The 25,467-nt window shown below is 38.9% G+C and overlaps 1 long non-coding RNA gene across 3 annotated transcripts; it reads left to right on the top strand.

The window, feature by feature from the left end:
* Positions 1-230: 230 nt before the first annotated feature.
* Positions 231-15,683, top strand: LOC148131506 (uncharacterized). Of its 3 annotated transcripts, none has more exons than XR_015748963.1 (3): positions 231-377; positions 6,755-6,936; positions 15,273-15,683. It is a non-coding gene; the product is annotated as an uncharacterized LOC148131506 (long non-coding RNA). The 3 variants fall into 3 exon arrangements; XR_015748965.1 differs by lacking the exon at positions 231-377 and adding an exon at positions 487-756; XR_015748964.1 differs by lacking the exon at positions 231-377 and adding an exon at positions 5,914-6,360.
* The last annotated feature ends 9,784 nt before the right edge of the window (positions 15,684-25,467 follow it).

Genomic DNA, 25,467 nt, shown 5'->3' with positions numbered 1-25,467 from the left:
TGCGCCCACAATGCACTGGGGCGGCAATAGCGGCCGACGCCGCGGGGGAGGGGAGGGGGAGGGGGAAGGCGAAGGAGGGGGCGAGGAGGAGCCCGAACAGCTGGCGAGTGTCAGGTTTTATTGCGCGTCCGCGTCAAGCCCGCCGGACGACGCAGCCTCGCCCGCGCTTGGCAGCAGTTTTTGGCCCCTCAAACTTTCGTCCCGAAAGGCTCGGTGCGCTTCCCCCCCCTCATTTTAAGGGGTCGCTGGCACCCCACCCATCGGAGGCTCACATATGAATCCCCACCCCTTTGACATCATCACCTTCCAGCGCCCAGTAGTGGACATCTTGGGTCCCTCCTCTGTGCAATTCCCTCTCAGGCCACCATGCCTCGTTGGTCAGTTCTTTCGCCCGTCCCGCGCACTTCCGCTACCGGTCCCGGCTCTGCCGAAAGAGGGTGTCGTCCCCCCCAACCCCCCACCCCACCGTACACCGCGAGGTCTTTAACATTCACCTCGCCGAGAAAAAAAACTGACGCTTCCCCCGGCGCGCACCACGAGCCCCCTTTCCTTCGCAGGCGGGAGCAGCGGCTGGACAGCCCCTTCACCTGAAGCGCACCGGACGGCCCCTCCCCACGGCCTCCGAGGGGAGAGCCTCGCGTGTCCTTGAGCGCCGGCGGCCTCCGGGTTGCGAGCTCAGAAAGGCCGCCCGTGGGCTTACAGTGGCGAAGCGCTAGCTGCCTCCGCTGACGAACAGCAGCGGTGTGCCAGACCCTAGTAATTACTTGGAAATTGCACTGCCCCGAGTGCCTTTATTTTTGTTCTTGGGAAACAGGGAATTTAAATATAAAGGTCACGCACGTGCTGGTGCTCCGCTGAGCCAAGCCTTTTCTATTGACGCGGCCGTTGCCTCTTTGGCAACCGATAGCAGCGCTGCCTTTCTAACATGTTCCTACTTGAACGGCTTTCGAAATTTGGGGTTTTAAAGTTTGCGCTCCGGCGGCTTAAAAGGTTGCTAAGCGAGTTGCCGGGAGGCATAGGGATCGGCAAAAGAAAGGCGAAGGAGCGTTGCCAGCAGATCCCGCGCAGGCTTGCGAGCGCCTGAAGTCCGTTGAAACGAAGGTTCCCTTTAAAAATTAGTCATTTTTAAAGGAATTGATCGTGCCTCAAGGAGAGGGTAGGAGGGCTACAAACCGCCCGCTGCTGTCGTTTCATTGGAACTTCTCAGAATTGTATTTTCTAAGCTCCCTGCTGAATGTGGGAGCTTTTCACTAAGTCATCGGGCTTTCTCCAAAGTGTAAATGTGGAGGATCTCTGAATCCTTTATTTTCATCTCTTTCCCCGAGAAGGCATTTGTTCAATAAAACACACGTATTCATATGTTTTCACTCTTAAAGCTAATTTTAAGACACTTTCCATGCGTGTATATACACTATATATAAAGTACAATTATATACATAACAAACAATCTTAACAAATGATGACATAATGCTTCAACGAAGAAAAAAGCCTCCAACTCATTAATTTTAAAGGAAGCATTACTTCCCATAGGAGAAAGGAATATCTCTTCCACTGTAATACCCACAAATTATCATTTTTATAAGTAGCATTATTTGCACTTTATCACTATCAGATTATGTTTTAATTCTAACTGATTAAATGACTTAAGTTATATAGTCTGTTCTTAAATTTTATGGAACATACATCATTATTAACAGGATGAGGTGGGTATACATTTAGAGTCAGGATGCATGCATGTGCAGGGAGAAATATGGCTCACTTATTTTAATTGGGTTATTTCTATACAACCAATTCTGATGTATGTTTCCCTGAACTTGAATTTGGTGCATCCCCAAAATCAATTTTCAAGCTTTGTTTCATAACTTTTTTATTATGATACTGTGGATCTAAACAGACTTTCTATGCTCCATAGCTTCTTGGTTTTCTGGCAAACAAGAAGTATTAAATTCTTATGCAGGAACAAAATTGTCCATGATTAGAGGGAAAGGATTTTTATGATCCCATAATGCAGCCTTCCACTGTAATATATCTCTATCATTATATGGATTGCAATAAGTGCCATACTGCCAATGATGATTTTGTAGATAGGTAGGTAGGTACATAAATGGATGGATAGATAGCAAGTATACTGTTAAATTAAAATGACATACTATATATATTAGCTTGAGAACAGTGATTTAAATATATTGATAGAATCAATATTCAGCCAGCTTCAAAACTGCAGCATGGACTCACCCTAACTGGCAAAAGCAGCAAGGAACAAAGTTGTTTAAAATGAGAGTGGGATTCTGGTTATTTCCCCGATTGCTAATACGTAGGTCGCTAAACTGAAGAAATATTTTTGACTAATCATGGGTTTTAACTTATTACTCAAATATGGACTACATTTGCATATATTGGCATGTACATATATTCTGAAAAAACACATTTGTTTCATTTTGTTCACATGTAAAATATCTCAAATATTTTAAATATACCCAATATTTGTCTAGCATTTAAAATGTTTTGTTTAGCATTTTATAGTATATAACGTAAAACCCTAAGGTTAGAGTGATATTGTCTACTATAGAGAATATATGGTCACATTTTTCCTTAAGAATAGATTTCTGTTGTATATTATCAAACTGGTGATTTAAAATGTAATCACAAGCCAATCATTTAAAATCAGCAGATCCAGATTAACTATAGCGTGAAGCGACAGTTTGCCCATTAATTATATTGGAATTTTAGGCTTCCTATACAATGGTCTTTCAAATGTAAACATTCCTTTTTCTTTACTCATAATGTTCAGTAAAAAGATCCATTGACTTAATCTGCAAAACATGTCTTTCTAGTTAGATCCCTCATCCAGATTCTAGCTAGGTACTAAAACTCCAAGTTCCTAGTTTAAGCACTGCAGGAACATTTGGATCATTATTTTGTACCAAATTTTTAATTGTGTAAGCCGCCTCAAGTCACCATGGGCAAATAGGTGGCAATATAAATCAAATAAACAAACAAACAAAAATAAATAAATAAATTGCACTTTGGGGATCAAATGTCAGTTTAATAATGATCTGAAGTAAAAAAATTGCTTATGTTGGCTAGATAAGTTCATAACAGGAAGGTCTGAACCTGAAATTTTGCTATTCATACTGTACATCTTACTCACTGCTTAAGTCTATTTAATATACATTTAGAATTTCTAAGAATGGCAGATACTTCTCTGCAACATTTGGGGGATCAGGTTTTTTGGCAATGATGGAAAAATGCTTTTGAAGTGGGAAAATATACCCTCTTCATTAATAGCCACATTTTTTCTCACTTCAATTTCATTTATTTCAATTTTCACAAAAATGTACAATCTAAAATCTGATATAATTTAGAGAAATATTAGACTAGTAGGACCAGGGTGTAATGTGAACCCAGCTTTCCTGGCAAAGGAATATTAGAGACTAAATTCTACTTTTCTTGGCTTATCACCTGTCTTACTTCAGTGAAGATGTAAAGTTCTGTGACTGGAATGCTAATTGATTTGCATATGGCAAGGCTGGGTGGATAGCTATATGCAAAACAGGATCCAAAGACATCAGCTGGGCGCCGCGCGGATCGAACGGCGCCGCCATCTTTATGACGCGCTCCGTGACGCACGGCGCATTGCATAAAAGATGGCGCGCTACGCTTGGTGAGCTTTTCGGTAGAAATGGCTTTACCCGAAAGCTCAATCGCGCCATCTTTTATGCAGCGCCCGTGAGCTTTCTACCCGGAAAGCTCACCAGAGCGCAAAAAGATGGCGGGCCCAGTGGATAGATACGTCCGGACCGCGGTTGGGGATGCTAAAAGACCCATTTAAAATTATAATAGTTAGAAGAGTGGGCTGAAATTATTCAAATCAAATTTAACAGAAACAAATGCAAAGTTCTTTACTAAACAAAAATCAACATGCATATATGTTGATGCATAAGCAGAAAGATACTGCTTATGAAAAAGAGTATTGATTAAAAGCAGAATGTGAACCACCTTGGTGTAATGGTTAAGGCATCAGGCTAGAGACCAGGAGAATGTGAGTTCTAGTCCTGCTTTAGGCATTAAAACATCCATAAAAACAACTATTTTTATAATGGGCTGGGATTGAAGGAAGTGGAGGAAAAAATAGATGCAAAATACAAACTATTTACAGATAGTGGTAATAATGGCACAATGTTTATGCATTGCAGTGTTTAAATACAATCACAGATTATGTTGTGATTAATGTTCTTGCATTAATTGACATGTAGGTTGGTTTGGTCCTGACATTAAATTGAAATGTGATTGGTTTAGATTTGAATTAGATTGTACACTAAGCCATTCTTCCTTAGCATGTTTTACAAACCCAATCAATTGGTTTATTAAACCACAAGCAAGCAAGCATGGCTTAACGTAATGTGTAAACTAAGTGACAAAGTAATAAAACTTGTTCTTTAGATCAGTGAAAAACTGGTCAATCTCACGATAATTTGCAGCTTGAATTCTAGTTAAAACTGGTTTAGAGTGAGTGAAACTGATTTTGTCCTTTGGGTAGCCCTTGGTGTACATTGATTTTAACCCACATAGAACTTTTGATGATTATGGCTCTTTGAATTGTTCTTGGAAGCAAACCAGAAATTAGTGCAATTGCTGAAAGACTGGGAGGTGTGAACTGCTACATCTGAATCTGATTACAAGAAGAAAAAGAATTGAATTAGAATGTCTCAGTTATATTGTGAGATGATTGCTGCAGCTGTCCATGAAGGCTAATATCAGTCACACATCACTCTGAGCTTTAAATGCACTCGTGTTGCTCCGGGCAGTGACTTAGAAGGTTACTAGGCCCCATTTCATTACCTGTCTTGCTCTCTTAACTGAAATTGCTGTTCCATTCAGTTTTTAGGCTTACTTAGCATTCTCCAGTCACAGTGGGTAACAATACCCAACTAATATGGATTGATCTTGAAAAAACAAATCAAGGTTTGACTTGTTTAAATAAAAGGCTATCAGGAAATTCAATTGATGTACAAATAGAGAAATAAAAAAGATGGAAGGAGAGACTAGCAAATGACCTCCCTATTGAGTTCTCCCAAATCCAACATGGCTCTGGTCATATAATCATTCAAGTTCATCTTGAAAGACATTTACTTTGTATGTGTTTGAGACTATGGAATAATTAATGGGGTTTAAGGTGGCAGTCAAAGGTCTGTTTTCAACAAAGGGGGAGCAGCATTGAATCTTTGACCATTTCTCTTTGAATTACTTATAACAGCTTCTAGAGCTACCAAAGTACCATAATGAGTATGACAGCCACAGTGGAGCTCCTTCTATATATTGCCATATAAAATTACCTTATTTTGCATAATATTCGAGCTACAGTTGTCCTAGAGAATAATGAAGACTGGGCTACATAGGCAGATAATTGATTATAACATAAATACAGACATAAGCTGTATTTCAAAGGAGGAATATAATATAGGTCTGAATATCTTTATTTACATATGGGCTGCAAAATCCAGACCATCATTGAATGCAGCAAAATTTTAGCATTTTGGCTATATCTTTGGTACCATCAAATGATTTTTGTAGGTCATGTATATGCCTATTCCATATTTAAAAAAATGATGCATAGTAATGCATTAGATACATTAAACTCCATCATATTAGATCTTTAATTAAGTGGAATGCTAAGCTTTTTTATTTGATGAAGACTTCCCTTTCTGTATGTTAATAATACCTTTTATATAAACAATTAAGTGTTCTCCCAAGGCTCTTAGCATTAATTTTCTTATCTACAGTGTGGCTACTTGGGATTTCATTAAATAAACAAAAATAATCCAAGCTATGTTTAAATATATTTTGATAGATATCTACTGATTCCTAAAAACGGCTTTTCAAAAATGCTTGTTACATATGAATGTTAATGCCCAATATGCTATGAAAAGTTCTGGTATATCACCTTTTTACTAGATTTTCCTTTTTCATTGTAGCTCGCCTCATTTCTCCTTACAAAATTGGTATAAAGACTTGCACATTAATAAATGTTTAAAAACATACTTTGACAAAGCCACAGTTGATTGGATTTTTACACTCTACTAAATTTAAATCAAGTAAAACGTTAAGATTCCTTTGAGTCAGTTTTTGACTCCTGGTAACTGCCTGGACTAGTTCTTGCAGTTTTCTTGGCAAGGTTCTTTGGAAGTGGTTTGCCACTGACCGCTTCTTAGAACTAAGAGAAAGCAACTGGCCCAAGATTCCCCAAACTGATTTCACGCTCAAGGCAGGACTAGAACTCATGGTCATCTAGTTTACAGCTTGATGCCTTAACCACTACACCAAACTGGCTCTCAAAATTACATAACAACACATTATAATGTAATATTTGTTATACTAATTGCTGAAGTAGTGATAGACCAATCCAAATATTCTATGAAAATGAGAGGCTGTTCTTTATACTGCTTTGAACTCAGTGGTGTATTCATTCATGAACAGGGTTGCACCAAAGACTTTTCACATTTGGAGCTGGTGTAGTCAGATAGAAGAAGGATTTCTTAACATACTTTCCAGAATAGGCTAGGTTCTAATGTGGCAGGGAGTGGTTAGACAGATAATGAAGTAGACAAATTGATAAATGCAACAGAGGAATGAGTGCTAGATGTTTAATACAGTGATCTATGTTCCTGCACAGAAGCAAATGTTACTGAATTCAAAAGGAATGCAATCTTAAATATTTTTTTTCTTTTCCCTTTTTTTAATTGTTGCACTGCAGGTTCTCTAATCTCAATGGCACCATTGTTCATGCTGGCTTGTCATGATGGGAATTGTAATCCAACTCCTTTGACTGCTTAGAGCACTGCATTAAGTCAAATGGACAGTAGAGCAGAATAAAGATTGTTTCTAACTTCAGTTTTCAAAAAGGATGGGCTGCAGAACCACCACCTGGATCAGCAGGCAAGTCTGTTCTCTCAAATTGTTTTGTTGGCTTTTTTAAAAAAAATTAAAAGATCACCAAGTGCCATTGTCATTGCAGAAAGAGAAGTACGGATTGTCATGAATAGGCACTGTTCCATGATATTGGTGCAAAATGTCTCATGGAAAATATAGAAAAAGAAGACATCTATTGTTTAATGGTAATTATCAAAACACACATTGGCACACAGTTCTGCCAATACAAATACAATACTGGATGTAAAGAAAATTATGTTCACTGTAAAAATTTTTGTTGTATTTGGGCACATCTGCTTGGATTTTTCTGTGTCAAAAATGAATGAATATTATTTCAGATTAGCTCTAGTGCCCCATCTGCAGATGAGTAGTAATATTACTTACAAAGATGCTGAAGGTGTTTTTTTTTAATAATAAACATTTTTGTGGGCTTGGACCTATCTGTTCCCCAACATTTAGTATTTGTTTATGCAAGCTGAGCTTTTCAATTGTGATATTTTGTCACTTTTATCTTTGGATGGCACTTCCACCTCATTTCATTTTTTAATTTGATTCATTCACATTTCTAAAAAATATTAATTATACTCCATCAACTAATAAACATTGGTTTAAAAAGTGCAGCAAGTAAAAAAATTGTCAATAGGGGTTTTTAATGGAAAGCTGTAATTCCTCCTTAATTGTATGATCAATACAAAATGTTATTGTAAAAGTCTTTTTTCATTTTTAATCATTGATCTATAATTATAAAGAAATGGAGAGTTGATGAAGTTTTCAAAGGAAAGTTTTATAAAAAACAAAGATGGGATAATTTCTTTTAAAAACAGAAAAGGATATATTCAAGTAATTAAATTAGCATTAAATGTAAATATATTTCAGGATAAGAAAGCAGAAAATTATTTATATTGAGGCCTATGTATCTTAACTTCAGAGGACTAAACTTCTGATGACTAAGTAAAAAATAACTATGATAGTTCTAGTATTTATTTTGCTAAAAGTTTCAATTCGCTATTCTACGGCTCTGGGTAGAATCAAAGGTGAATTCCATTGTGGAAAGGGAATTTCACGAAGGCAGTAGTGTCACAAAAAACAGGAAAAGCCCAAGGGGAACATCAGGTCAGCCAGAAAACAAACTTACATCAGAAAAGGAATCAAATAAAAAGTATTAAAGAATCCCTATAGACAAAAGCCTAAGTAATTAAGAAAACTAGACAAATAGGAAAAGGAAACAAAAGATAATTTAGAAAATCCTTACAAACACAGGACATACCAAATAAGCAAAACAAACAGACAAAAGACACAAAATATAAATTACAAAAGGGACAGACAGGAGATTGCCACAGAACAAATATGAAAAACTATCTTAAAGCTAAAAGAGATTACAGAAAACCAATAATACAATCTGGCCACCCGACGGAGTGTGCTTTCCGCACCCCGCGGAGTTTGCCCTCCGATGGAAATAAAGACAAACTCAAACAGGATTTGAAACATTAGGCACAAATACAAACACTCACATAAAATCAACTTACAAAGGGAGAAAAGGGTATAAAAAACCAGGGACTTACCATAAGAAGCTAGATAGCCCAGGAACGCAGACTTCTCGCTGTTCTCCGCCTTCCTGAAAAATAAAAAGATCCAGCTTTCAAGCAGTTGTCCGTATCCTTGCGCCGGAGCTCTCCCAGCGGGAAAATCGAATCCTCGAAAGAAAGGCATTTTGACACCTTTCAACACCATCAAGTCTTTGAATCAGTCTTGAATCCTTCCTGGCAACTATATGGACAAGTTCATGCAGCTTTCTTAGCAATGGTTTTGGAACTGATCTACCTTTTTTCTGGAATGACAGAGAACTACTGTCCTGGCTAGACAGAGAACTAGTAATCACCTGGCTGGTTTGTTCCTAAGGCAAGGTTAAAACTCAGTTTCCTGGTTTCTAGCTCAGAGCCTTAACTACTAAATGAAACTGGTTCTTTGTTGTGATTGTATTTGGAATGCATTGTATCCTTTTGGTTGCCTCATTTAAAAAAACAATATTGTAGAATTGAAAATGAGTACAGAAAATGATATTATTTCACATCTAAAACAATGAGGCGAACTCACAAGATTTTGGAGGTTTTAGGGCTTCAAGCTGCAAGTTCTGGGCTGCAAAAATTCACATGACAATCACAAGGAGGCAAAGATTTGTTTATATCACTTTTCTGGCATCTACTGGTAGTGGTAGTCAGGGTTTGTGTAGCACAAATTGCATTAAGGTTGGTTGCGTTAAATGGAGCAAAATTCACTTAATAAGTGTCTAACTTAGAAACAAATTTTGGGCTCAATTTTGAGAACTGCCTGTATTTCATTCTCTTTCTCCCTGTTTAAAAAAGAGCACTTTCAGGAAGGGTTTTCCGAACAGATGAGCCTAATGAAACTGAAAAAGTTCCAAGCTGATTGATTAAAGTTATCTTGCTATTTTATAGATATAAGTGATATAGAATGACCAAATCTATGAAGAAGTCAAAACACTCCACAATTGAATGAATAGCTTCTATATGCATAAAAATGCTTTTGTAGCTCTGGATATTAAGATAGATAGATAGATAGATAGATAGATAGATAGATAGATAGATAGATAGATAGATAGATAGAGACAGACAGAACAGAACAACAGAACAGAACAGAACAGAACAGAACTGTTGTGTGTGGCATTTATTAAAAGTACACTTGTAATTTCTTCCCTATCCATTTTCCTATCCATCAGTTCTACATTTTGGTTAACAAAGGTCATTGAGTTTTCAAACAGAAAAAAATTGACAAAGTATCCCCAAGGAAGCATAGATCTGGAGGATTGAGATTAACCTTTAATTCCAAGTATTATTTCCACTAGCTATGCTTCTGTAAGGTAAATAGAGCTATAGTTATGTAATTAGATTTTTAAGATAGGCACAAAACACTGAATTATGAACTACACATGCTGGGTTTGTACCATTTGTTAGACTAAAATATGGTAAGTGGGGAGCTCATCTTAAAGTTCACACATCTTAAAGTTGCCAACTTTGGTTTAAATTGTGTGAAGACATCTAGCTTGGTGTAGATACCAGGCTAGAAAACAGGAGATGGTGTATTCTAGTCCTACATTAGGCACAAAACCAGCTGGGTGACCTTGGGCCAATCGCTTTGTCTTAGCTCTAGCAAGCAGTAACAGCAAACCGTTCTGAAATCTTGCCAAGAAAACTGCAGGGACTTGTCTAGGCAGTTGACAAGAGTCAATAGTGACTTGATGGCACAATAGATAGAGCAATAGAGAATGCTCAATATACCCTTTCTCATATAAGATTCTAGATTTCCTTTTTGATCCTAGAGGGCCCTGACCTTTATCTTCTCAGTCTTCTGTGCCTTTTAGATGTGGCTTTATGCACATGTTCATTTTTTTCTTGAACTTAAGAAAGATCTTATTTATTACTTACCTGTCTCTTTCTTTTCTCTAAGTCTCCAGTTCTCCAATTTATTCTTAAAATATAGCTACCTTATCAAGTTGCTGTGAGGTAGAATAAGAATAATAGATAGATTCAGTGAATGCAAATTTGAAGCTGAAACTTCCAAGTCACAAGTTAACATTATAATCAATAAACATTTTTCTCAAATTCATCATCTTCCAAATGTATGAACTTCAGTCTTGAAGCTAAGGCAAACCTTACTTTAAACCAGAATTTTTACTTCTTATTGTGGAGAATATAAATGACTCAAAAAGCAAACTGGTGACCTAGAAAACAAACTTAGATTAAGAAATGTTGTGTCAATAGGCAAAGGAAAGAAACACAGAGAGGAAAATACAAAGATACTCTTGTCACACTGGATTATGACAAACAGGGAGGCGAGATGAAAACTTTTAGCTCTTTCTTTGTGATGGGTAAAAATCTGTGAGGAGGACAATCCAAATATAAAGATTCTCTGTTTGCTTTTATCCCACATAAATTCTATTGACATTTATTTATCAAATTTTTAAATCACTTATCTCCCTCAGAGAGTGATTCTGGCAGTATACAATAAAATGTTAAAACATAAGAATTAAAACTTATTATTTTTAATTTAAAATTTTAAAAAAATATAATTTAGAATTTAAAAGTAGGCAAAGATGAGTTAACCCTGTTAAAAATTAGTTTAAACGGTGAAGGGAGAGTACTCTCAGAGTACCAACCAGCCTCATATGAGGTTATACAGTCACATTTTAACTCCTTTTCAGAAGGCCAGGAGAGTGTGAGCCTGCCTCACCTCTGGGAGGGAGAATATTCTACAGGGCTGCTGGTGATGGCAGGGAAGGCTCTATTCCTAGACCTAGCTAGTCAGAATTCTTTTAACTAATGGAGTCTGCAACATAACTTCCCTGCCTGACTGGGCAGGACGGACTAATGTAATGGGCCGAAGACAGTTCCATAACTTGGCCCCATGCCATGTAGGGCTTTATAGGTCACAACCAACACCTTGAATTGGATCCAGAACAAACCAGTACCCAACACAATTTGCAGAGCAAATGTGTTACATGCACCCTTTTGTGGGCTCCCAGAATTGCTTGCATGGCCACATTCTGCACCAACTGAAGTTTCCAGATAGCCGGTCCCAAACAGTACCATGGTCAATGGTAATGAAAACTGCCAAGAAGTCAAGAACAGAAAGGATGGATGCATTACCGTCATCATTCCTGCTAAAGATCATCCATGAGTGCTACCAATGCTGTTTTAGTTCCATAATCTGGTCTGAACTGAAAGAGTCAAGATAATCCTTTTCCTCTAGGATCATTTGGAGTTGAATACCACCACCTTCTCAATCACCTTCCTTAAAAACAGGAGTTGGGAAACTGGGTGAAAGTTATCCAGAATGGTAGGGACCAGCAATGTCTTCTTTAGTAGGAGGCACACACCAGCACTTCTTTGAAAGGAGTCAGAAGCAATCCCTCCGGAAAGGATAAATTCACCTTCAATTGGACTCACTCACATCAACCTCCTCAGGGGCATTAACCAGCCAAGAGGGGCATGAATTTAACACACAGTTGTTTATATTTCATAGGACCCTCAGAATCAATTCCTCAGAATCAAAGTATTCCCAGATAACTGGATAAGTCCATTCATCAGGCACCTCGATATGACTTGCACCATACTTGATGTCCAATTAGGAACTAATCTGAGTGATTTTATCCTTCTAATGCACAGAAAAGTCCTTCACGAGACCATGTAGGTAGGCCTCCGAGCTTCCCTTTCCAAGGACAGTCTGGATTGACCCTAAACAGGGCAGCTGGATAGAATTCTATGGATGTAATATGTGTGGAGAAGCAGTGATACTTTGCCATTCTTACCTCCATGAGATAAACCTTAATAGGGGCCTTAACTCATGTTTGATTGAATTTGTTATTTTCCTCCAGCAGCACTTTAAATATTTCTTAACCCCTTTCAGCTCCTTCAACTCCTCTATAAACCATGGAGAGTTAATTGGAGTGGTAGACTGAGAGAAGTCATATAAGCATGATCCTGTCTAAGATTCCAGCTGACTCTCTCTTCCAGACAGCTGCCAGAGTCTCTGCAGAACTTTGTAGCAGATCAGCAGGTATTTTCCCGAGCTCCTTTTTTTTCCATATTGACTTTATCCAGATACTTTCATGGGGCATAAGTCCCAAACTCAATATATAGCTGTTAATTTTGTATATACAGTTTAAAATTATCTGTTTTCATATTTCATAAATACAAAGCTGTGTAACTTAAAGCAGCATAAATTTCAGTATATGCTAGTATAGAATTGCATTCCTAGAAAATGTTCCAGACCTTTGCCAGTCATACTTGGTTTCTATTCAACATTCTCTTACTGGGGAAATAATTTCTGATAGAAAATATATTTGATTCCAGTCTACCTTGTTATAGGGGGGAAAAAACCTGTCTGACCTGGCCAGTGAATTCAGATGTTTTTTAAGCACTACTGTAGATATTTTGATCAAAACTAATCTTGACTGAACTCAGTGGGCTAAGTGGTTCTAGGAAAGTGATCCAGCAGGGCCCAAATAAATAATTCTTTCAATAAACTTGGAGTGTGAGGAAAGGTCCAAAAGGGAGTTGTGACAGCATATGTTTTGTGGGCCACAGGGTCCTGCCCATGTTTGTCCATTATATAATTATATAATTCAGCTAGTGGCATTAGGATGAAAGCTTGAGTAAAATTATGCTGAGTTTAATGGTTAAGATACTGAACTTGGACCTGGAAATTCAAGTCCACATTCAACTGTAAACTTCACTGGGTGATTTATCTCACTTTTTTGGTAGAAATGAAATGACATAATATCCCAGATTTAACAATTGTTAATGAGAATATACAGTCTGGATAGAGAACATTGCAGTACCTGGAGGCAGCAGAACAGAAGAAAAAGAACTGGAGAAAATCACAAAATATACAAAGATCCGCAAATAGAAGCAGAACAACTGTGATAAAACAAAGTAAAGATAGTACCAATAGTAATAGGCACCTTGGAAGCAATCCCAAATCAACTGAAGCATCCTTTGAACATCATTAGCACTGACAAAATCATCACGGTCAACTGTAAATGGTAGCTTTACTTGGAACAGTTTACATCTTTTGACGATACCTTAACATCATCAAATATCACCTGCCTATCCCAGGTCCTTGGGAAGGACTTGATTAGTGGATAAAAATGCCAAATCCAGTCTAAACATTTGACTGAGTGAGTGACCGACCAACCATAATAACAGTAGTTGCTACTCTATGCTCTAAATAGAAGAATAAATGCACAAGTGAATGAACATGTGGACCATTGAATGAACGAGAAAGATCTGAAAAACTACAAAACCTCAAACAGCCTGAACATGTTTAAGGCACAGAACACTAATACACTGTGATGGAGGGACCCAGAAAGGAGTGCAAGGGAAACAGAATACGGTATGCTGATAGAGTGCAACCTAGTTTTATTGCATTGGCACATTTTTTGTAGACCATATGATGGATATCCCTATGCTAGTAAGGAAGAATATTCCAGCCACAAACCTACAATGTGATTGTTCTTTTCTCATATATATGTGAAGATGGGCTGCTCAGTGCAAGATTGATTTTGAGATGCAGCTATTAAATTTCCAGCTGTAGATTATATGATGGGCTATTCAGAAGTACAATGTAGCATTATGTGTTTCAGTCATTAAAAGCATACACAGCATAAGCTAGCCCTTAGCAAAATCTAGCCCTTAGCATATGGCTAATATAAATCATTGCATGGATAATTCAGAGAGAGCCTGGATGGAACATATCACTCCACTTCTCTCCAGTAGGAGCAGTGGCTCCTACTGAACATAAGCTACAAAAAACTGTTTAGATATGAGTTGTATGAATAGCCAAGGTAAGACATAATGAAATGTAATACAAAAGAGCTGTGTGCATACTTTGTGACTGCTATAATAATTTGCTCTGAAGGCTTTTAACTCCGAGAGTTAAAAATCCAGGAATAAAAAGAGCCCTAGAAATTTTATGACCTCAGCGCAAGTTGAAATCCTAAGTAGTAGAACAGGTTTTGCTAATACATTCAACCCTAAAGGCTATGCTGCTCTCTGCCATGCAATTGTTAACTTTCTGGCAATGTTTCACCTGACCTTCTAACACTGATAGATATCAAAGGCTGAGGTTCTTTTGTTAAACAAGAAATTACCCTCTTGCATTTCTAAGTGTTATTCCTAAACAGACCAAATGTATTTTAAATTTGAAGTGGATATATTAAAAACAGTATACTATGGATGAAATATGAGAGTTAATACTTTACTGACAAACAGTTGAGAGGCAACAGCTGCATAAAGCCAAATCTGAACTGAACTGTATTTTACACCTAAACGTTTCTTAGAAGAAAGTATGATTTTCAATCCAGGAGAAGGAGACTATTGCTTTTAAACAAATTGTTTCCCATTTCTGAACTGAAGAGGACTGTGATTTATATAAAGCTACTCAGTTGAACAGTCTCTGACTTTAAATCCTGCTCTGTTGGGCAAGACTTGAACATCCACAAACACACCAGGGAACTCTGCTTTTCTGAAAAGCTCACCACATCTTTCTTTAAGGCAGGACAGAAGGACCATTTTGCAGCCATGAGCTGCATGATTTTTGTCTTTGAACAGAAAGATTCTTCTGGCTGCTGAGGACCACAAGTGGGCTTGGCAGGCTGGAGGGAGCAGGACTTCTCAGGAGAAAGCAGGATGAAATCATCCAGTCCACTTTGTGTTGGAGTTCAGAAGGGAAGTTTGGGACAAAATGACTATGCTAAACCTAGCGGGGCTTAATCAATGTATTATTTTTTGCTCTTTCATATAAATTTTTGCTCTTTCCAATAGGTGATGTGGTTTTAAGAGCTCCAGGAGCAGCAGAAATGAGACAGGAGACTGTATGGAATCACTAGGTCTAAATTACTCACCTCTATTCTAGTGTATGTAGAAGAGAGGAAGAATATAAAACCAGTACCCTGGTTATGTTGGTAATTTCAACCATGATTTATCATTCCTCTGAAAAAAGCTTTCTCAGATATCATATGGAAACCTCCAAAGCTATTTTGTTCCAAGAGGCAAGTAAAAAAAAATGCTGAATAGTAACAACACCAAAAAGGAATACTAATAAATATGGCAGCTAACAAAGAAAAAGAAAATATTAAACATTGTGCTTTTCTTTATTAAAGTCAAGATTTGTACTCTGTTCTTTTTGGTAGAGTTGTATGTATGGCTATGGGATAATCATAGAACTTCCAAACAATTGCCTATTCTATCCCATTAATTCCATCTGTTAATACACTACAAAATAGATACGTTTGGCCATTGTCTTTCACAACTGTTAACAGTATAGAATGGTCATAGGCAATGCGCTTAAGCACAGGGAATAATTGCATTATTTAATCATTTGGGTCCGTACTCAAAACTCTACAACTCTTTGATCAGTATGTGCTGATGTTCAGGTCTAAACTAGCTGTTAGAACAGCGTGACCAAACTTAGTTTGTGCTAGTTTCTATAAGGGAAGCGTATATATGCTGAAGCAATGGTAGAAAAGTTAGGGGGAATTATTTCTCATTTCTTTCTATACGTCTGGCTTTGAAATGAGCCTTCTCCACACATGGTTATTCTCTTGTGTAAACAACCCCCCACTCCCCCACCAAGCAAGGAACAAGGTAGTATTAGCTGATTGAGTCAGGTGATCTCTGCTGCTCAATTATGTTACCTATGATTTCATCAAGGGGAGAGATTTCATGCAGATTTGTCATTCTCCATTCTAGTTTGCCGCCTCCTACCACTCTTCTGGATATTTGAATATTGATGCTGCAAAGAATTTAGAGCCTTATAGGGGCAGTCCAGAGAGTTTGTGCATCCCAAGCCATTACCAACAGATTTGCAAATGAGCAGATTTAAAACTAGCAATTTCAAATAATGATCCCAAATTCCACCAATGTTTGTGTTCAGGTTTCTCCGTTTTATCACATTCCACAGCCTGCGGTGCTCCTTTAGTTAAATTTCTTGATAGTTAATGCAGCAGCAGAAAGCCTCTCTTTGAGACAGCCATCTCTTCAAGTTGTTTTGAATGTGTAAGTGGGAAGGATTTCAGGAAATGTATTTTGATAAGCAACTGAGCTATGGCTTTAGCCCTGGAAGTTTCATGTCCCAAGTTCCTCAAATCACAAGAGTTTTAGGAAATGCAACTTCAAATTTTGACTTGGATGATGTCCTGGCCATGTGATAGCAGTTTCCTAAATGTTTAACCAGTTCTATATATGTACAGATATACACCCATAAAATCTATTTGCCCATGCAGGGAACGTCCTGATGAGATCACAATCCCAGCTTTAAATAGAGCCATGCATGTTTTATTAGACATCCTGGCCCAAATAAGGGATTAGTACTTTGAAACAATAGAAATTGCTATTATTTCAAGGATTTTGCAATTACATTTTAAATATATCTTACATAAATAATTTCCTTTATAGCAATTAAAAGATAAAACAATATGATCCAGTCATTTTAGCAAAGATATATGAAGTGGTTGGAAATTTTAAAAGATGTTATATTTGAAATAATGTTCCAGTTAATATTGATTGTTAACTATAATATGGAATAAAGAATCAGTATATTCCAGGGGTCCCCAAACTTGGCAACTTTAATACTTGTGGACTTCAATTCCCAGAATTTTTAAAGTCTTAAAGTCGCCAAGTTTGGAGACCTCCGGTACAGTTTATTGGAGTCCTCAAACTTTTTATTTAAACTTCTATTGGTATCTTCAGGGTGTATATCAAAATTTGCAATTATGTCCAATACCTTTTATTGTGCATGCAACACATAAAGGCATTTACAGGATCTATAAGCTCTGCACCTTTCATATGTGCTTATGTTATCAATATATGTTCAAAAGTTTTGAGTTGTTTTGTGAAACTGTGATGCTGCTTTCATTATTTGTCCCCCTTTGATTCCCCCATATAGATGGAAGCCAATTTGATAATAGTTTCCTTTTAATGAGGCAAAATATTCTAGTTCTTTATGTGAAATTACATGGGTGGGAGGGACCACAAGCAAGTGGTTAATTGAAAACAAAGGATATAACTGGTGATAGAATCAAGATGAAGAATCATATTTTAATCATCTGTCTTCGTTTCAAAGATTTATTTCCCAGTATAAATGTAATTCAGAATGAAATATGGTGTTGTACAATTATGATATCATGGCATGAAATAATAGAAAGGGTATCTTTAAAAAAATAAAGGGAACAAAGTGTTTTTAAAAGACCGGACATAACAAAGAAAAAAATGGCATGTCTTGTCTTTATGTTGCTTGCTTGGTATTCCCCGCCTTCTCTGTTGATATTTATTGAACTATTATCAATACCCTGAAATACAATTAGGCAGATTATATGCTTCCTGATAGCTGTGGCTATTTTGCCTTTCCGGCTTCCCAGTTTTTCTTTCTCCATCAGCTTACTACGAAGTTTTTTTTTTTTTTAAAGACAGTTGCTTCTGAAAAGCTACATGAGCATAATAAATTAAGATGTCTGAAGCCAAACAAAGAGACCAACTTGAACTATGACACAACAGCTTGTAAAACATAAGGCAAATTTAAAATGACCAAGGGTCAATATGGTATGTGTTAAGTTCGAAGGGTTGGGCTCATAAAGACAAGAGACTCCGGTTCAGTAACAACAGCTCTTTATTTATCGGCTAAAATCAGCTCAAAAGAATAGCAGCCGCGGCGGCTCTTTTATAGATCTTGCCGGGGCTTTAGCGGCCAATGACATCGCTTTGAGTCTCCCGCGCTTGGTTTCGACCAATCACGGCAGACTCTTAGCGAGCCAATCACAGCCGCCCTGGTTGTCCAATCAGGTAGCGGTTAAAACGGACCAATGGGAACGTTGGGTTTCAAGTCTGTCAATATGGAACACCCCTCCCCTCTTGGTATCGTCCAAGGGGCAGGGTGACGTAGTCACGTAAGTAGGCGGGTCTCCGTACCTGCCTACTTGACTTGCGCGCTTCATTTAGTCTCTGGTCGTCGGCCGGTTCGGACGGGCTCTGCGTCGCTCTCAATTCTCCCGATGGAACCGCCTGGAAGGGTGAGCCGGGCCTATAGCTGCGACTCCCGCCTGGTTCACCCGGATTGGTCGAGTCGTTCGCTCTGCTGCTCCCGCCTGGATTTTCTGGGCTGGTCGAGCTTGTCCGGCTGTTCTTTTCAGGTGAAGCACCCGTCTGCAACGGCTCTGTATATTCAGGTGAGTATGGTTGGTTTATTATTTGGCTTCTGCCTGGGGGGGTGTTCTGCTTGCGTTGAGCTGTTTTCTTTTTCAATGTCCGAGGTTTTCCCCCCTGATTTCTTTGTTAAAGTCTGTGCTGGCTAGCCTGGACTGTAGCTGGTTGATATGGCGCTTCCAGCTTCGCCCATCGGTGGTTTCTAGGCGGTACGACCTGGGTCCGGTTATTTGGGTGATTCGTGCTGGTACCCAGAGGGGGTCCCCGGTGAAACTTTTTGCAAAGTCGGTGTCACCGATGTTGAATGCGCGATGTCGGCTTGTGGAACCGGGGGGTTTCTCCGGATTGTAAGTGGGATGTAAGCGGTCTAGTGGTGAGCGGAGTCTTCTGCCCATAAGTAGTTCTGCTGGGCATTTGTTAGTGGTTGTGTTAGGCATGATATGTTGTATCAGCAGCATTTTGTTGATTTTTTCTTGGATATTGCCATCTTCAATTTTTTGTATGGTTTTTTTTGTAAACTAAACCATTTGTTCCGCCCGCCCATTCACCGCCGGGTAAGCGGGCGATGTTAATGCATGCCTGATGCCTCGGGCAGCTAGGTATTGTTCGAATGCCAGTGCCGTGAACTGTGGCCCATTGTCGGACACTATCACATCTGGCAAACCGTGGGTGGCAAAAAGTTTGTTAAGTTTAGCTATGACGGCCTCTGTGGTTGTTTTTTTCATAGTGCAGACTTCCAGCCAATTTGAATAGGCATCTACGGTTATCAGAAATGTGTGTCCATGGGTGGGGCCGGCGAAATCAAGGTGGATTCGGGACCAGGGGCCTCTGGGTGTTTCCCATTCCAGGGGTGGTGCTGTGGGGGGGTTGGATCGCGTTTGTTGGCAACTGTTGCATGCTGCGACCCATGTTTCAATCTGCGTGTCCATCCCTGGCCACCAAGCATAACTTCTTGCCAGGGCTTTCATCCGGACGATGCCCGGGTGCCCTTCATGCAGCATGTCCAGCACTGCGGTTTGTAATGTTTCGGGTATCACCACCCGATCTTCCCAAAGGATGCACCCTTTTTGAGCAAAGAGTTCAGTTTGCCGGCTCCTGAAGGCTTTAAAACATTCGTCTTTATCATTTTCCGGCCAGCCCCGTTCTACCCAACTCAAGACTCGCGCCAGCCGCCTTTTTTGTTTCGCGGGCAATGTCTGGCGTGGTGAGGAGTGGGCTGGGTAGGGTTTCTATTTGGAGAACTGGAGTGGTAGGTGCTGGGTCGTCTAGCACGTCCGGAAGGGGTGAGCGGCTTAAAGCGTCGGCGTGCAAAATGTCCTTGCCGGGGCGGTGTGTGAGCTGGTAATTATAGGCAGCCAAGAACTCGGACCACCTCGTCATGCGAGGTGAGAGGATGTTTGGGGTGGCCTTGTTGCCCGCCAATATGCCAAGCAGAGGTTTATGATCAGTAATAATTGAAAAGGTCCTACCGTAGACGTATTCGTGGAACCTTTTCACTCCGGAGATGATTGCTAAGGCTTCCTTGTCCATCTGACTGTAGTTTCTTTCCGGCTTGGACAGGGTTCTTGAAAAGAAGGCAATGGGTGCCTCTCTTCCGTCTGGTAAGGTGTGACTGAGGATTGCTCCTACTCCAAAAGGTGATGCATCGCATGTAATTGTTAGTGGTAGAGTTTCACTATACTGGATGAGAACTGCGTCGGAAGTTAAGAGGTTTTTTATTTGTTGAAAGGCGTTTTCCTCCCGTTTTCCCCAAGTCCAGGCGGCGGTTTTGTCCAACAGTCTATGCAATGGTTCCACCACGGTCGCCTTTTGGGGTAGGAAATCATTATAAAAGTTAATGAGTCCTAAGAACGCCTGAAGCTCCATTTTGTTTTTCGGTCGAGTGTCGAGGCCGTCCTGCTGGCAGGATGGCGGTCGGTTGTATTTGCTCACTGCATTTGAGCCGCTGATTTGTGGGTGGCTTCTGCTGCAGTTGCCTCAGCTATGGTGTCGGCGAGGGAGATACTGCCTTTTGCCATCAGCTTGCTTTGTAGTGTGGGGTCTTTTAGGCCGAGGACGACCCGGTCTCGCATGGCCTCTTCTAGGTCTGTGAATCTGCACAACCCTCCAAGGTCCCTTAGATCAGCCACAAATTCACTGATGCTCTCACCTTCGCGCTGATCTCTTCGGTAAAAATCGTGCCGGTGAATGAGGGTGGGCACGGCTGGAGCGTAGTGGTTTCGGAGGATGGGTGCGAGATTGTCCCAGTCCATCACCTTGATGTCAGCGGGTTTTGCCAAAGCCTTGGCCATTTTAAATACGGCGGGTCCGCAGTGTGTTAGGAATACGGCCCGTTTCCGGTTACCTTTGGCGTCCTTCAGGTTGCTGCATTCCAAGAACATCTGGAACCGGTCGATGTAGGACTCCCAGTCCTCTGTGGCTGGATTAAAGGGTGCGGGTGGCGTGGCGTTGCTGGCCATCTTGATGGTTGCTTCGCACCGTTTGCCACGTGCTGGATTGTCTCGTTGTCTTCTCTATCCCACCCTTGTCGCCAGTGTTAAGTTCGAAGGGTTGGGCTCATAAAGACGAGAGACTCAGGTTCAGTAACAACAGCTCTTTATTTATCGGCTAAAATCAGCTCAAAAGAATAGCAGCCGCGGCGGCTCTTTTATAGATCTTGCCGGGGCTTTAGCAGCCAATGACATCGCTTTGAGTCTCCCGCGCTTGGTTTCGACCAATCGCGGCAGACTCTTAGCGAACCAATCACAGCCGCCCTGGTTGTCCAATCAGGTAGCGGTTAAAACGGACCAATGGGAACGTTGGGTTTCAAGTCTGTCAGTATGGAACAGTATGCATAGTAAAATAGAGACAGTCAAATATGACTTTAATGATGTTTGCTGAATGACTTTACGGCTTAGGGGGTTGTTTTGAGTACTGTGTAAAAAATAAATTATAGCAAAACTAAAATTTCACATTACATAGTGCTTTGTTTAGTCAAGCTTTATCATAAATTATGGTATGGGTAGGTGGGTGGGTAGGCAGACAGACAACCAACCTTAAATATTTTTATTTGTGATCTCCTATGTTCTCTAGGAGTTGAGGTCCAAAACACAGCATCTAATTTACAAAACATCTCATAAATCAAAGCATGTTAACCTAACAAATATGTTATATTGATGGTCTTACATTTAGATACCTCACCTCAAGTAAGGCATTGAAGTTTTTATACAGTTATAAACCTGACTTCTGGAGAACCAGAGCACCTGTTGAGGATCTTATTTTTTTCCTAACTAGAAAGCCAAACTGCTGCATTTCAACTAGTGGCCTAATCTAATAACAATTCAAGTATGGGAGCTACATTGGTACAACAGACAACATGCCAGCATAAAGGCTTATGACAATGTTGCCTTATCTCAATGTTATGCTACTTATTTCTATAATTTCCAACTGTTTAATAAGTGAAAACAACCTTTTAAGGGGTCAGAAGCTAAGTAAAATCAGGCCTTAATACTTGGATGCAAGATTTCCTTGGAAATCCAGCAATGGAGGCTAAACTGGAAGGCGGCAGTGGTAAACTACTTTGCACTATAGATAAGATTTCAGGGAGGCTATATCTTTGCAATTATCAGCTGATTAGCTTAAGAGTTGGGTTTGTAAAGGCATTAATGGAAGATCAGGTTATTTTAAACCAAAAAGGTACAGATTTTTCACAATCAATGATTTCAATCAGCAATGAAAAGCAGCATGGAGACAGAGATAATAAGCCATTGTACCTCGAAGAATCGGTAATTAACAAGGAATTCTATGTACACAGCTATTAAAGTGAGAATTTCTTAATAGCCTAAAGAAATTAACATTTCTTTTTTACTTCCAAATATTAGTGTACAGTAGTAAAATGCACAATTATCCAGCAAGTAGCACCAAATACCCACAATATTAAACCTATATGTATACATACAGTAGGTACATACCTGTAGGTATCCAGCACGTATACATACAGTATCTTTAATGTATTGTTTAATACTATTTCAGGGATTTTTTAAATTAAGTTAAACAGGTCAGAGATTGAATGGAAATATGGTGATAGTTTAGAATGCTGAAGACAAACTTGTTTTATGATTGAAAGAGAAAGTAGAAGCTACTTTTCATAATTACAGCATAATATTTTAAGGATATGGATTATTTCAGTAAATGAACATTTAAAATAAAATGAAGCTAATTTAATTCTAATTATTCCAAATAAATATGCAGTGGTATAATTAGGATTCTTAGGTTGGCTGAAGACAGCAGGTCAATGTTGCAGATAGTATTGATAGGAAGAATATACAATGAGCACAATGATTGGTTCATTTCTCAGATGATATAGACCCCTCATTCTGTTCTTCCAAAAGTAAACATTTAACTCATTCTGAGTATAGGGTAAATGTTTTTCAAGCTCAATTAACCAGATAAAGATTCTGATGTATCTTAGGTGAAGATAGTTCAATCATTTCTATAATAGATTGCTGCCATGGGAATCCAGAAGATGGCACTAAAGAGAAAAGTCTTAAGAAATGGTAATAATGTACAATAAAAACTGCTATAGTGCACAGATCAACTTATTCTGCAAAACTGATGGTTCAAATTTACCAACCATATGCTTTATTTTAAAAATTTTTTTTTACTTATTTATGAAATTTATATGCTCCCCCCATCTCACTGACAAGGCAACTTTTACAAATAAATCAGAATTCTTGCTTGAAATAAACATTTTGGAGCTACTTTGATAATTATTCATACATATTTTAAAACTTCATATCTGACATAACACTATTTGCACAGGATATGCAAATTGAGAGCTCCCATTTAATTATTTTGCATTACAGAAGAATGAAAATGCCAGGATACCCCATTATTGCTTGCAAGGATTTCAAGTCCGTGCAGTCTCTTTTATAAGACTAAAGAAGAATTCCTTTACAGAGCATTATTATTGTATAAATGGGGTACCTTCACACTGGATCAGACTATTTCACAAGTGTGGAATTTCAAAAAGACACCAAGTATTCCCCTGGCCAATGATTGGAAACACATTATTTGACATTTCTTTTTCAAGCTTCAGTGGCAAGAAAGGCAGAGGCTGCAATTATTTCTGTTCAGTTTTGATTTAGACTAATATGTAAACCTAGCCATTGTGGCTTGGCTTTTAAAAAAATAACCACCACAAATTGCTTTAGAATTAGAAATGCATAAATCTTTCATTTTGTCAAGCAACTGTGTTAAAAAGATTGTCTTAAGGTGATGTATAAGACCAGCAATTATGTTTACACACTATATCTTAATCATGGCTGCTTAAATAAGCCACAATTAGCTTCTTTAGGCAACAGGATAAGCCAAAACTAAGCAAACCATATTAGGTTTATCTTTAACATATGTAGAATGTAGTCTCTATGTATATTGTCCTCTGAGTTGGGATTGTATGTTATTGATGTAATGATCTTCAAATAAATAAAGAAAAAAATCAATTGCAGATTTGTTAGTTTTTATGGTTGCTATACCATGCAACTCTAGATACATGATTTCCATTTCCTCTATTTTGATCTTACCAAATATATATATATATATGGACTTTTCACAGACAGACAGAGTCTCTGTGTGTAAAGATTTACCTATCAGTCATATCTGACTCTAAGGCATGGTGCTCATCTTCATTTCTTGGTGAGGGAGCCAGCATTGTCTGAAGACATTTTCTGTGGTCATGTTGCCAGCATGACTATATGCCAAAGGTGCATCTAACACTGTTACCTTCCCATCGAAGTGGTATCTATTAATCTATTTGCATTTGCATGTTTTCAAATTGCTAGGTGAGCAGGAGCTGGGGCAAGTAATGGCAGCTCACCCCTTTGCACAACACTTGGGTCTCAAACCTTGGCTGTTAGCTCTTCAGCTGACAAGCTCAGTGTCTTTAACTGATGAGCCATCATGCCCCCATGATACACACACACACACACTCACACCCCCCACCAAAAGCCCACTTCCATAGATGGATTCCTTGTAGGAATTAGCAAAGGCTCAATCCATCACACTGCATGCATGCATATGCTTCATTACAACATATCTAGGCTACAGCCTAGAGTTTGACTTGGAAGACTCCACTTCCAAATCATTTCTAAAAATGACTGAAAGTGTGTTCTTAGCGGTGTTGTAAAGCTGCACTTTCAAGCACATCCAAAATAAGAACACTTCCCGAGATATGGATTGAACTTTTAAAGATGAGTAGAACTACAGCTTTATTTCAGGTCTAGGAGAATATAGAACAGCAGGACAGGAGCACATCTCTGAATAAATTTAATAATTGCTGCATAGGCTTTTATTCTCTTTATCTCACTGAATATCAGTGAGAGTTTTTGTGGTCAAGAAATGCATTGGATTAGAGCTGATAATAATTCTTTCCAATCCAATAGAACGTAGAAAATAAATTATATAAAGGCACTCTAGATTCTGTCTTTCAGCAGGATAGCTCCTAGAAAATTGAATAGAGCCGGAACCAATTAGGTGTGGCAATGAAGCCAAAGAAGTGTTTGAAAATGAGCCAGCTCCAGCATAGCAATGCAAAGAAAAACATTCCTTTTCACTGTCCTCTCCCTTTTCCTTTTTTATTTATTTAGAGAATCAAGTTATGGTGCGTATCATTTATTATTCTAATTATACACTTTATTATGATTATGACTTTGTTACTGTTAATCCCTGTGGTTAATACCAGGAAATGAAGCAGAAAACAATATCCTACTCCAGGAACTACCCAGGAGAAAACCACACCCCCATCAACACTACTGATAGAAACAGGAAGCAAACTTCGCACTCA

This window comes from Notechis scutatus, chromosome 3 (assembly GCF_049901735.1).
Source record: "Notechis scutatus isolate UNSWTSFEM ecotype Mainland chromosome 3, rNotScu1.2, whole genome shotgun sequence".
In the NCBI taxonomy this organism is placed as follows: Eukaryota; Metazoa; Chordata; class Lepidosauria; order Squamata; family Elapidae; genus Notechis; species Notechis scutatus.
Note: the sequence above shows the minus strand (reverse complement) of the source record. Positions and strands in the feature narration are given on the sequence as shown.